Source organism: Perca flavescens, unplaced genomic scaffold, assembly GCF_004354835.1.
Source record: "Perca flavescens isolate YP-PL-M2 unplaced genomic scaffold, PFLA_1.0 EPR50_1.1_unplaced_scaf_7, whole genome shotgun sequence".
NCBI lineage: Eukaryota > Metazoa > Chordata > Actinopteri > Perciformes > Percidae > Perca > Perca flavescens.
The window spans coordinates 299,942-312,336 of NW_021166724.1; the positions used below are offsets into that span (position 1 = coordinate 299,942).

At 46.9% G+C, this 12,395-nt stretch overlaps 12 non-coding genes across 12 annotated transcripts; all 12 read right to left on the bottom strand.

Annotated features, from left to right (window-relative positions):
- Positions 1 to 1,660: 1,660 nt before the first annotated feature.
- Positions 1,661 to 1,776, bottom strand: LOC114552091 (U5 spliceosomal RNA). Its single transcript, XR_003692123.1, has one exon. It is a non-coding gene; the product is annotated as a U5 spliceosomal RNA (small nuclear RNA).
- Positions 1,777 to 2,189: 413 nt separating this feature from the next.
- LOC114552089 (U2 spliceosomal RNA) lies at positions 2,190 to 2,380 on the bottom strand. Its single transcript, XR_003692121.1, has one exon. It is a non-coding gene; the product is annotated as a U2 spliceosomal RNA (small nuclear RNA).
- Positions 2,381 to 2,661: 281 nt separating this feature from the next.
- On the bottom strand, positions 2,662 to 2,778 carry LOC114552086 (U5 spliceosomal RNA). The gene has a single exon (XR_003692118.1). It is a non-coding gene; the product is annotated as a U5 spliceosomal RNA (small nuclear RNA).
- Positions 2,779 to 3,196: 418 nt separating this feature from the next.
- On the bottom strand, positions 3,197 to 3,386 carry LOC114552101 (U2 spliceosomal RNA). The gene has a single exon (XR_003692132.1). It is a non-coding gene; the product is annotated as a U2 spliceosomal RNA (small nuclear RNA).
- Positions 3,387 to 3,667: 281 nt separating this feature from the next.
- LOC114552090 (U5 spliceosomal RNA) lies at positions 3,668 to 3,784 on the bottom strand. The gene has a single exon (XR_003692122.1). It is a non-coding gene; the product is annotated as a U5 spliceosomal RNA (small nuclear RNA).
- Positions 3,785 to 4,202: 418 nt separating this feature from the next.
- Positions 4,203 to 4,393, bottom strand: LOC114552077 (U2 spliceosomal RNA). The gene has a single exon (XR_003692110.1). It is a non-coding gene; the product is annotated as a U2 spliceosomal RNA (small nuclear RNA).
- Positions 4,394 to 4,675: 282 nt separating this feature from the next.
- LOC114552092 (U5 spliceosomal RNA) lies at positions 4,676 to 4,791 on the bottom strand. Its single transcript, XR_003692124.1, has one exon. It is a non-coding gene; the product is annotated as a U5 spliceosomal RNA (small nuclear RNA).
- Positions 4,792 to 5,209: 418 nt separating this feature from the next.
- Positions 5,210 to 5,400, bottom strand: LOC114552099 (U2 spliceosomal RNA). The gene has a single exon (XR_003692130.1). It is a non-coding gene; the product is annotated as a U2 spliceosomal RNA (small nuclear RNA).
- Positions 5,401 to 5,681: 281 nt separating this feature from the next.
- Positions 5,682 to 5,798, bottom strand: LOC114552087 (U5 spliceosomal RNA). Its single transcript, XR_003692119.1, has one exon. It is a non-coding gene; the product is annotated as a U5 spliceosomal RNA (small nuclear RNA).
- Positions 5,799 to 6,216: 418 nt separating this feature from the next.
- LOC114552084 (U2 spliceosomal RNA) lies at positions 6,217 to 6,398 on the bottom strand. The gene has a single exon (XR_003692116.1). It is a non-coding gene; the product is annotated as a U2 spliceosomal RNA (small nuclear RNA).
- A 5,055-nt stretch (positions 6,399 to 11,453) lies between these two features.
- On the bottom strand, positions 11,454 to 11,570 carry LOC114552088 (U5 spliceosomal RNA). The gene has a single exon (XR_003692120.1). It is a non-coding gene; the product is annotated as a U5 spliceosomal RNA (small nuclear RNA).
- Positions 11,571 to 11,973: 403 nt separating this feature from the next.
- LOC114552100 (U2 spliceosomal RNA) lies at positions 11,974 to 12,164 on the bottom strand. The gene has a single exon (XR_003692131.1). It is a non-coding gene; the product is annotated as a U2 spliceosomal RNA (small nuclear RNA).
- Between the last annotated feature and the right edge of the window lie 231 nt (positions 12,165 to 12,395).

Sequence of the window (12,395 nt, forward strand, 5' to 3'; positions counted from 1 at the left end):
TTAAAAACACATCAGACTTAAAAGAGTTAAGAAAAGATAAAACAGTCTCTGCTCTAACTCTCGACTTCACACTTCTCACATTTATGGTTGAGAATGTAAGTGTCATGAGTATGATTATAAATAACAAATATGACATTTTAAAAGGACTAAGAGGGAGTTGCAATGTTAAAATGTCTTAAAAGAGGCAGTTAGTCAATCACTTGTGAATGGAGCTCTTCCTTCACTCCCATTGGTGAAAGGGGAAGGGTTTGAGCTTCATGTCCCGGTCGGACTCTAGGGGTGGGCCTTTGTTGCAAGGTTGCATTTAAGTTTGAGTCCTTGGGGGTTGATTGCAGAGCTATGTTTAGGAAAGAGACCTCATTTGGGGAATTTGGCGGGAAGACTCTGGGCTCCCCCACAGATAAACTGTCTGAAGAGTTGCCAGCTCTTCCCTTCTTCTCTGCGACTCCAGGAGACTCAGAGGACGTTTCCGATAATGGCCTCTTGGCCGGCTGGGCATTGGGGAGGGGGAGGGAGGCATCCTCGCTATTGCCTTGTGACTGTTCACTTTCATGTTCTAGACTAGCTCCGCCTTCTGCCTGCACTTCCTCCTCTTTCTCACCACTCTCCCCTGGTTGGGCAGTTGCAGGCCCCTCCTCCTCCCCCCCTCACAAATTGCCTGTTCTCCAATCACAGGATTTGGAGGGAGATTTGAATTTCCCAGCTCGGCTTCTTCAAACAGCTCTCTAAAAGGTTCATCCGGTCCGCCATTTTGTTCTTTTGTGACTACCTTTGCTGCCTTCAGTTTGTTGGCAAAAGACTTTGGGCAATCTCTGAAAAGGTGGTTTGTTTCTCCACAAAGATTGCACTTCCTGCCATTGGTACACACCTCAAAAGTATGCCCAATTTCTCTACATTTCCCACAAATTGTCTGTTCACATGCTTCTGCCAGGTGCCCATGCTCACCACACTTGCGGCAGAGTTTGGGCTGTCCCTGGTAGTGGATGTAGCCTCTGTTGTTACCGAGAACTATCATTGATGGCAGGTGTTTCAGGCCCTGGAAGCCCTGAGGGTCCTGATATTGATGTATGGGGACCCTCCACGCAAATTCCAGATTCCATCCTCATCCCTCACCTTGGTAGCCTGGCCTTTCACAGTGCAATATCTCCCCAGCCACAAACAAATGTCGTCCGCATTCACTGTCTCATTGAACATTCTGACAATGACTGTTTTAAAGGCATTGTCAGTCAGTTTCTCAACATTGAAAACAGAAAACTGGGGTTTTTCATTTTCATATCTGTTCCAGAAGTCTCTAAAAACACTGGCAGAGCGAAAAGCTTACATCAAAACCTTTGTTAAAAGGCAGAGTAACAATAGCATTGATGTCTTCTGGTGGCGATGAGCACCACCTGTTTGCTGTCTGAGGCAACCTCCCGGACGGTTCTCACTTGTCATGGTGCAGCACTTTTAATTGGGCATAACAATAGCTGCTACTTAGCACCTCCGCCCAAAGCGCCCATGGTGAAGCACCTCAGGCTGGTTGAAGAGAGCTTTTTCGGTTTCCAAAATAGGACAAGGTTCAGCCAAATGGCAACGATCCCTGGGTGTCCTGTTTCTTAGCTGTTGATAACGACAGAAGATAACTTACGGACAGCTTATTTGCTTTTCACAAGTGCGCAAGGCTCGGCCAAACAGCAGAGCCCACCAAAAATAAGTTAAACTCATTTGCGTTCCTCTCCACGGAAGTCTTTAGTAAAAGGCGAAAGACTTGTGCGTTATGAAGAGAAACCAGAGTAAGTACAGCCCTCTGGTCGAAAGCATCCCAAAACCCTAGTCGTCCCAGTCCAAACCCTCGCGGTAAGCCTCACTTGGTGTGCCGCTTTCCAAGGCCACACCCATTCCCACGTTGCCAATATGATCTCTCTGCTGTTTTTCCTGCCAATCAATAGTGCAAATCTCACAACACTTTTGTGACACTTCATGTTGCTGGGATTCGCTGCTGCGTTTTTTTTTTGTCGTGTCTTACAGTATTATAACAATGTTTTGATACCAGGAGCCCAATGAGGTTTTACAAATCATTCAGTCAAACGGAGCGGTTCTTGCCACAACTCCTGGCCATGAAGTCCGCCAGCCACTGCGACGCGTGTCTCTTTTGGTCCAGCATCAATCTGAACGACGGGCGCCGTTATTTGGTTTTCCACAAGACAGAAGAAGGGTGCACCGTTCCCGGCGGCGCTGCAATACCAGGTCGATGCGTGGAGTGAATGGAGCAAGCCCCTTTTTCAGCTCCCATTGGCAAAAATCCATTTAATATGTTGTCCCCTGATAGAGGACATATCAGATATTAAACTGATAAGAACAGATACTACACTTGATCTTAGCCAAAAGGCCGAGAAGCGATGAGCACCACCTGTTTGCTGTCCGAGGCAACCTCCCCGGACGGTTCTCACTTGTCATGGTGCAGCAGTTTTAATTGGGCATAACAATAGCTGCTACTTAGCACCTCCGCCCAAGCGCTCCATGGTGAAGCAACTCAGGCTGGTTGAAGAGAGCTTTTTCGGTTTCCAAAAAAGGACAAGGTTCAGCCAAATGGCAACGATCCCTTGGTGTCCTCTTTCTTAGCTGTCGATAATGACAGAAGACAACTTACGGACAGCTTATTTGCTTTTCACAAGTACACAAGGCTCAGCCAAACAGCAGAGCCCACCAAAAATAGGTTCAACTCATTTGTGTTTCTCTCCACGGAAGTCTTTAGTAAAAGGCGAAAGACTTGTGCGTTATGAAGAGAAACCAGAGTAAGTACAGCCCTTTGGTCGAAAGCATCCCAAAACCCTAGTCGTCCCAGTCCAAATCCTCGCGGTAAGCCTCACTTGGTGTGCCGCTTTCCAAGGCCACACCCATTCCCACATTGCCAATATGATCTCTCTGCTGTTTTTCCTGCCAATCAATAGTGCAAATATCACAACACTTTTGTGAGACTTCATGTTGCTGTGATTCGCTGCTGCGTTTTTCACCCCAGTTGTCGTGTCTTAGAGTATTATAACAATGTTTTGATACCAGGAGCCCAATGAGGTTTTACAAATCATTCAGTCAAACGGAGCGGTTCTTGCCACAACTCCTAGCCATGAAGTCCGCCAGCCACTGCGACGCATGTCTCTGTTGGTCCAGCATCAATCTGAAAGACGGGCGCTGTTATTTGGTTTTCCACAAGACAGAAGAAGGGTGCACCGTTCCCGGCGGCGCTGCAATACCAGGTCGATGCGTGGAGTGAATGGAGCAAGCCCCTTTTTCTCCCCCATTGGCAAAAATCCATTTAATATGTTGTCCCCTGATAGAGGACATATCAGATATTAAACTGATAAGAACAGATACTACACTTGATCTTAGCCAAAAGGCCGAGAAGCGATGAGCACCACCTGTTTGCTGTCCGAGGCAACCTCCCCGGACGGTTCTCACTTGTCATGGTGCAGCAGTTTTAATTGGGCATAACAATAGCTGCTACTTAGCACCTCCGCCCAAGCGCTCCATGGTGAAGCAACTCAGGCTGGTTGAAGAGAGCTTTTTCGGTTTCCAAAATAGGACAAGGTTCAGCCAAATGGCAACGATCCCTGGGTGTCCTGTTTCTTAGCTGTTGATAACGACAGAAGATAACTTACGGACAGCTTATTTGCTTTTCACAAGTACACAAGGCTCAGCCAAACAGCAGAGCCCACCAAAAATAAGTTAAACTCATTTGCGTTCCTCTCCACGGAAGTCTTTAGTAAAAGGCGAAAGACTTGTGCGTTATGAAGAGAAACCAGAGTAAGTACAGCCCTCTGGTCGAAAGCATCCCAAAACCCTAGTCGTCCCAGTCCAAACCCTCGCGGTAAGCCTCACTTGGTGTGCCGCTTTCCAAGGCCACACCCATTCCCACGTTGCCAATATGATCTCTCTGCTGTTTTTCCTGCCAATCAATAGTGCAAATCTCACAACACTTTTGTGACACTTCATGTTGCTGGGATTCGCTGCTGCGTTTTTCAGCCCAGTTGTCGTGTCTTACAGTATTATAACAATGTTTTGATACCAGGAGCCCAATGAGGTTTTACAAATCATTCAGTCAAACGGAGCGGTTCTTGCCACAACTCCTGGCCATGAAGTCCGCCAGCCACTGCGACGCGTGTCTCTTTTGGTCCAGCATCAATCTGAACGACGGGCGCCGTTATTTGGTTTTCCACAAGACAGAAGAAGGGTGCACCGTTCCCGGCGGCGCTGCAATACCAGGTCGATGCGTGGAGTGAATGGAGCAAGCCCCTTTTTCAACTCCCATTGGCAAAAATCCATTTAATATGTTGTCCCCTGATAGAGGACATATCAGATATTAAACTGATAAGAACAGATACTACACTTGATCTTAGCCAAAAGGCCGAGAAGCGATGAGCACCACCCGTTTGCTGTCTGAGGCAACCTCCCCGGACGGTTCTCACTTGTCATGGTGCAGCACTTTTAATTGGGCATAACAATAGCTGCTACTTAGCACCTCCGCCCAAGCGCTCCATGGTGAAGCACCTCAGGCTGGTTGAAGAGAGCTTTTTCGGTTTCCAAAATAGGACAAGGTTCAGCCAAATGGCAACGATCCCTGGGTGTCCTGTTTCTTAGCTGTTGATAACGACAGAAGATAACTTACGGACAGCTTATTTGCTTTTCACAAGTGCGCAAGGCTCGGCCAAACAGCAGAGCCCACCAAAAATAAGTTAAACTCATTTGCGTTCCTCTCCACGGAAGTCTTTAGTAAAAGGCGAAAGACTTGTGCGTTATGAAGAGAAACCAGAGTAAGTACAGCCCTCTGGTCGAAAGCATCCCAAAACCCTAGTCGTCCCAGTCCAAACCCTCGCGGTAAGCCTCACTTGGTGTGCCGCTTTCCAAGGCCACACCCATTCCCACGTTGCCAATATGATCTCTCTGCTGTTTTTCCTGCCAATCAATAGTGCAAATCTCACAACACTTTTGTGACACTTCATGTTGCTGGGATTCGCTGCTGCGTTTTTCAGCCCAGTTGTCGTGTCTTACAGTATTATAACAATGTTTTGATACCAGGAGCCCAATGAGGTTTTACAAATCATTCAGTCAAACGGAGCGGTTCTTGCCACAACTCCTGGCCATGAAGTCCGCCAGCCACTGCGACGCGTGTCTCTTTTGGTCCAGCATCAATCTGAACGACGGGCGCCGTTATTTGGTTTTCCACAAGACAGAAGAAGGGTGCACCGTTCCCGGCGGCGCTGCAATACCAGGTCGATGCGTGGAGTGAATGGAGCAAGCCCCTTTTTCAGCTCCCATTGGCAAAAATCCATTTAATATGTTGTCCCCTGATAGAGGACATATCAGATATTAAACTGATAAGAACAGATACTACACTTGATCTTAGCCAAAAGGCCGAGAAGCGATGAGCACCACCTGTTTGCTGTCCGAGGCAACCTCCCCGGACGGTTCTCACTTGTCATGGTGCAGCAGTTTTAATTGGGCATAACAATAGCTGCTACTTAGCACCTCCGCCCAAGCGCTCCATGGTGAAGCAACTCAGGCTGGTTGAAGAGAGCTTTTTCGGTTTCCAAAAAAGGACAAGGTTCAGCCAAATGGCAACGATCCCTGGGTGTCCTGTTTCTTAGCTGTTGATAACGACAGAAGACAACTTACGGACAGCTTATTTGCTTTTCACAAGTACACAAGGCTCAGCCAAACAGCAGAGCCCACCAAAAATAGGTTCAACTCATTTGTGTTTCTCTCCACGGAAGTCTTTAGTAAAAGGCGAAAGACTTGTGCGTTATGAAGAGAAACCAGAGTAAGTACAGCCCTTTGGTCGAAAGCATCCCAAAACCCTAGTCGTCCCAGTCCAAATCCTCGCGGTAAGCCTCACTTGGTGTGCCGCTTTCCAAGGCCACACCCATTCCCACATTGCCAATATGATCTCTCTGCTGTTTTTCCTGCCAATCAATAGTGCAAATATCACAACACTTTTGTGAGACTTCATGTTGCTGTGATTCGCTGCTGCGTTTTTCACCCGAGTTGTCGTGTCTTAGAGTATTATAACAATGTTTTGATACCAGGAGCCCAATGAGGTTTTACAAATCATTCAGTCAAACGGAGCGGTTCTTGCCACCACTCCTGGTCATGAAGTCCGCCAGCCACTGCGACGCGTGTCTCTGTTGGTCCAGCATCAATCTGAAAGACGGGCGCTGTTATTTGGTTTTCCACAAGACAGAAGAAGGGTGCACCGCTCCCGGCGGCGCTGCAATACCAGGTCGATGCGTGGAGTGAATGGAGCAAGCCCCTTTTTCAGCTCCCATTGGCAAAAATCCATTTAATATGTTGTCCCCTGATAGAGGACATATCAGATATTAAACTGATAAGAAGAGCCACTGCTTTGCAAAGTCACATGCTGGCATCGGTTTCTTTGGGCTCACCCCATACAGCACTAGCTGTGCTGTGAGGACCTCCCTTGCTGGTAAGTGCGGGAATTGCAAGGAGCCGCCATTGCCCACTGGTCTCGGCAGCGCTGCACTCCCAGAACAAATGCCTCACCGACTCCGGCTCGCCACAGCCAGGTCGGGGGCAGGTTGAGTGCGCCGACATGCCCCGGGAGTGCATAACGGACCTGACCGGGAGGATCTCGTGAGCCACCATCCACGACAGGTCCCGGAGTCTGTTTGGGAGAGCCGAATGGTTCACGTTGCGCCAAACAGTTTGGGGCTCGCCAAGTGCCAGCCCACGCACTGGACTCACTGGTTCCCGCTCCTGCACAACTGAAATGAGAGAGCGATGATTTGTTAAAACATGCACTTCTTCTTGCTCAAGGTGAAAACGTTTTAAAAAGGTCTGGATAAAAGCATAGGTTGGCGGCAGGATAAAAGACACCGGTACTTTAAGATCCGAGGGTAATATCTTCAATCTTCTGAGGTATGACCCCATCCAGAACCGTGCCATAGCTGTAGTTTTAGGATTTCTGGATGGGGCCGTGGCTGCTGTTATGTGTATAGCTGTAAATCTGCTCCCTAAAAACAATAACAGGTCCGGCACTCCTTTCCCTCCTTTCTCTTTTGGCTTCTTCATCACGCTTTCTTTGCACTCGTTCCCACTTGGACCCCCACAGGAAATAAAAGATGGCTCGTTCCAGGTCTAAAATCACTTTCCTGGGTGGGATAAAAACAGAGCTGATGAGTAAAAATAAGGGTAAAATCACTGCCTTGATGATTAAAACCTTTCCTTCCATTGTCAGTCCTCTAAGTTTCCAGTACCCTAGTCTCTGCCTAACTTTCCCTACCATGTCTGGCCAATTTGTTTTCCCTCCCCCCTCCCGATCGAATTTTACCCCGAGTATTTTTTGGTCGGTCCGGGTCACGGTCAGGGGGAGTCCGGTAGTCTCAGTCGCCGTCCACGGCCCATAAAAATGGGCTAGGGTCTTGCCTCTATTTAGTTTTGACCCAGAGGCCCGTCCGAAACAGTCGGTCAAGTCTAGAGTCCTGTTGACAGATAAAAGGTCAGTGCATAAAATGTTAATATCATCCATATATAAAATGCACGTTGTTGCGAGTCCCCCGCTCCCCGGCACTCCTACCCCATTAATCAGTTTGTCCCTTCTCAAGATCTGTGCCAGTGGTTCGATGGAAATAACATAAAGGAGGGCAGATAACGGACAACCCTGACGGACACCGCAGCTGATATTGACTGCTTTTGTCAGATTCCCGTTAACGAGGAATTTGCTGGTAATGCCCCGGTACAGCAATCCCACCCAGGCTATAAACCTTCTTGGGAAGCCCATTTTTTGCAGTACCTGGAAAAGGTACTGGTGCGAGACCCGATCAAAAGCCTTCTCAAAATCTAAATTTAGGACTACTAGCCGGATGTTTCTGTCTCTCGCATAACAGATGGTGTCTCGGATCAGTACGAGGCTGTCGGTGATCTTCCTCCCTGGTATGGCACAGGCTTGATCCGGGTGAATCAACCCTTCTAAAAACAGAGACATGCGTGATGCTAAAAGTTTACTAAAAAGTTTACAGTCAACATTTAAAAGTGTGATGGGTCTCCAATTTCTCAGGTCAGTCTTGTCTTTGTCTTTGTAAAGAAGGGTCACTATCCCTACTCTAAAGCTGTCAGGAAGTCGTTCGAGTTTTTCAAAGTCGCTAAAAACATCAAACAAGTCAGGTGCTAAAATGTCCCAAAATGTTAAATAAAATTCTAAGGGAAGTCCGTCTTCTCCTGGGGACTTCCCTGTTTTAAAACTCTTGATACATTCATTTAACTCTAGAATGGTAAAATCCTGGGTTAAAAGCACACTGTCGTCTATTGTTTGCTCAATGAAATTTAAAACTTCCATCAGGGTGTCTCTTTGAACCGGTTTTTCTCTATATAGTTCTGTATAAAAGTTTTCAATTGTGTCTTTAAGTTCCTCTGTTGTTTCAACAGTGCAGCCATTTTCTTTTTTAAGCTAAAAATGCCCCCCCTTTATTTACTATTTTCTTAAAAAAGTATCTTGTACACTTTTCCCCTTCCTCTATTTCTTTTTCTTTGCTTCTTAAAATGACACCCTTGCTTTTAATTTCTGCTAAAAGGACATCTCTCCTTTAATTTGTTTCATGTCTTCATGAAGATCCATCCCTTGTTGGTTTAGTTTAAAATACCGCTGGAGTCGTTTTTGCAGTCCCAACATGCGTCTGTCGTCCCTATCTTTCTTTCTCTTACCTGCCTGTCTAAAGAAAGTCTGGGTCCGCCCTTTTACCATTTCCCACCAATGTGCACGTGTATCGTACAAGTCTTGAAGGGTCTGCCACTCTAGGTACTGCTCCCGATACTGACTAACTAACTCCCTATCCTCTAAAAGGGAGCAGTTGAGCTTCCACAGACCACTTCCTAGTGTCACCTCAGAAGAAAGTGAGAGGGTGCAGGAAAGCATAGCGTGGTCAGAAAAGAAAACAGGTTCCAATCTAGCATCCGTTGGTGGGCAATCGCGTGATAAAATGTAATCTATACGAGAGGCTCTAGTGCCATCACCACTGAACCAGGTGAAGCCTTGCTCTCTGGGATGCATGGTTCTAAAACAGTCGAGAAGTTTAAAATCTTTGCATATGTCCCGTAATAAAACCGATGTTTTATCAATTTTAAGATCTTCCCCTGCTCCTTTCCTGTCGTTCCTGCTTAAAATACAATTAAAATCTCCCCCTACAACTAGTGGTGCCCTACCTAGCATGTGGGACTGCAGGTCTTCTAAAAGGTCGTACCTGTCATTTTTATCATTAAAGCCATAAATATTTAAGACGTTAAAATCTCTTCCCATAAAAGTCAAGTGTGCTAAAAGTGCCCGGCCGTCTCTCACCACTGTGCTACCCTTCACCGTGACTAGGGGGTTTTTGATTAGAATGGCCACTCCATCATTTTTGTTCTGGTTTGATCCACTCCATATCGATGTTTGTTGCCATAACTCCTCCCAATCTCTGTAATGGTTTAAAAAAAAGCAGGCCACACTCCTGTATTAAAAACACATCAGACTTAAAAGAGTTAAGAAAAGATAAAACAGTCTCTGCTCTAACTCTCGACTTCACACTTCTCACATTTATGGTTGAGAATGTAAGTGTCATGAGTATGATTATAAATAACAAATATGACATTTTAAAAGGACTAAGAGGGGAGTTGCAATGTTAAAATGTCTTAAAAGAGGCAGTTAGTCAATCACTTGTGAATGGAGCTCTTCCTTCACTCCCATTGGTGAAAGGGGAAGGGTTTGAGCTTCATGTCCCGGTCGGACTCTAGGGGTGGGCCTTTGTTGCAAGGTTGCATTTAAGTTTGAGTCCTTGGGGGTTGATTGCAGAGCTATGTTTAGGAAAGAGACCTCATTTGGGGAATTTGGCGGGAAGACTCTGGGCTCCCCCACAGATAAACTGTCTGAAGAGTTGCCAGCTCTTCCCTTCTTCTCTGCGACTCCAGGAGACTCAGAGGACGTTTCCGATAATGGCCTCTTGGCCGGCTGGGCATTGGGGAGGGGGAGGGAGGCATCCTCGCTATTGCCTTGTGACTGTTCACTTTCATGTTCTAGACTAGCTCCGCCTTCTGCCTGCACTTCCTCCTCTTTCTCACCACTCTCCCCTGGTTGGGCAGTTGCAGGCCCCTCCTCCTCTCCCCCCTCACAAATTGCCTGTTCTCCAATCACAGGATTTGGAGGGAGATTTGAATTTCCCAGCTCGGCTTCTTCAAACAGCTCTCTAAAAGGTTCATCCGGTCCGCCATTTTGTTCTTTTGTGACTACCTTTGCTGCCTTCAGTTTGTTGGCAAAAGACTTTGGGCAATCTCTGAAAAGGTGGTTTGTTTCTCCACAAAGATTGCACTTCCTGCCATTGGTACACACCTCAAAAGTATGCCCAATTTCTCTACATTTCCCACAAATTGTCTGTTCACATGCTTCTGCCAGGTGCCCATGCTCACCACACTTGCGGCAGAGTTTGGGCTGTCCCTGGTAGTGGATGTAGCCTCTGTTGTTACCGAGAACTATCATTGATGGCAGGTGTTTCAGGCCCTGGAAGCCCTGAGGGTCCTGATATTGATGTATGGGGACCCTCCACGCGCAATTCCAGATTCCATCCTCATCCCTCACCTTGGTAGCCTGGCCTTTCACAGTGCAATATCTCCCCAGCCACAAACAAATGTCGTCCGCATTCACTGTCTCATTGAACATTCTGACAATGACTGTTTTAAAGGCATTGTCAGTCAGTTTCTCAACATTGAAAACAGAAAACTGGGGTTTTTCATTTTCATATCTGTTCCAGAAGTCTCTAAAAACACTGGCAGAGCGAAAGCTTACATCAAAACCTTTGTTAAAAGGCAGAGTAACAATAGCATTGATGTCTTCTGGTGGGAAATGTAACCTTCCCTGTATTAACTTCCTGGAGAAGTCAAGTCTTGACATCACCAAAGGATTACCATCTTTGTCCTTAAAATTGAAGCGGACACTGTGGTGCCTCCGCATGCCAGCATGGTTGGCTGACATGGTAGAGACACCACAATTCTCTTTTAAGACCTAGCAGAGGTTAAAAACAGTTTTAAGAAATGTACCTACCTTTACAAAAGATCCGTTAACAAGGAATACAAAAATTGCAATGAGTATATGACAATATCCTCCAAACACCGTGAAATAAAAAACAAAGCCACAAATAGGCAGCGTTTTCCGGTTAGCGGAGGCGATCGCAGTCTTAACCAAAAGGCCGAGAAGCGATGAGCACCACCTGTTTGCTGTCCGAGGCAACCTCCCCGGACGGTTCTCACTTGTCATGGTGCAGCAGTTTTAATTGGGCATAACAATAGCTGCTACTTAGCACCTCCGCCCAAGCGCTCCATGGTGAAGCAACTCAGGCTGGTTGAAGAGAGCTTTTTCGGTTTCCAAAAAAGGACAAGGTTCAGCCAAATGGCAGAAAGACAACTTACGGACAGCTTATTTGCTTTTCACAAGTACACAAGGCTCAGCCAAACAGCAGAGCCCACCAAAAATAGGTTCAACTCATTTGTGTTTCTCTCCACGGAAGTCTTTAGTAAAAGGCGAAAGACTTGTGCGTTATGAAGAGAAACCAGAGTAAGTACAGCCCTTTGGTCGAAAGCATCCCAAAACCCTAGTCGTCCCAGTCCAAATCCTCGCGGTAAGCCTCACTTGGTGTGCCGCTTTCCAAGGCCACACCCATTCCCACATTGCCAATATGATCTCTCTGCTGTTTTTCCTGCCAATCAATCAATTTTGTGAGACTTCATGTTGCTGTGATTCGCTGCTGCGTTTTTCAACCCCAGTTGTCGTGTCTTAGAGTATTATAACAATGTTTTGATACCAGGAGCCCAATGAGGTTTTACAAATCATTCAGTCAAACGGAGCGGTTCTTGCCACAACTCCTGGTCATGAAGTCCGCCAGCCACTGCGACGCGTGTCTCTGTTGGTCCAGCATCAATCTGAAAGACGGGCGCTGTTATTTGGTTTTCCACAAGACAGAAGAAGGGTGCACCGCTCCCGGCGGCGCTGCAATACCAGGTCGATGCGTGGAGTGAATGGAGCAAGCCCCTTTTTCAGCTCCCATTGGCAAAAATCCATTTAATATGTTGTCCCCTGATAGAGGACATATCAGATATTAAACTGATAAGAACAGATACTACACTTGATCTTAGCCAAAAGGCCGAGAAGCGATGAGCACCACCTGTTTGCTGTCCGAGGCAACCTCCCCGGACGGTTCTCACTTGTCATGGTGCAGCAGTTTTAATTGGCTTATGAGAGACCCGCATGGAGAATCTGGGTCCACAAGGAGATAGTGGCCCTTGCTGAAAGACCCGGGTTCTCCGTGCTGACCCATTTTATGAGAGACCCGCATGGAGAATATGGGTCGACAAGGAGAACCTGGGTCTTGCAGACAGACCCGGGT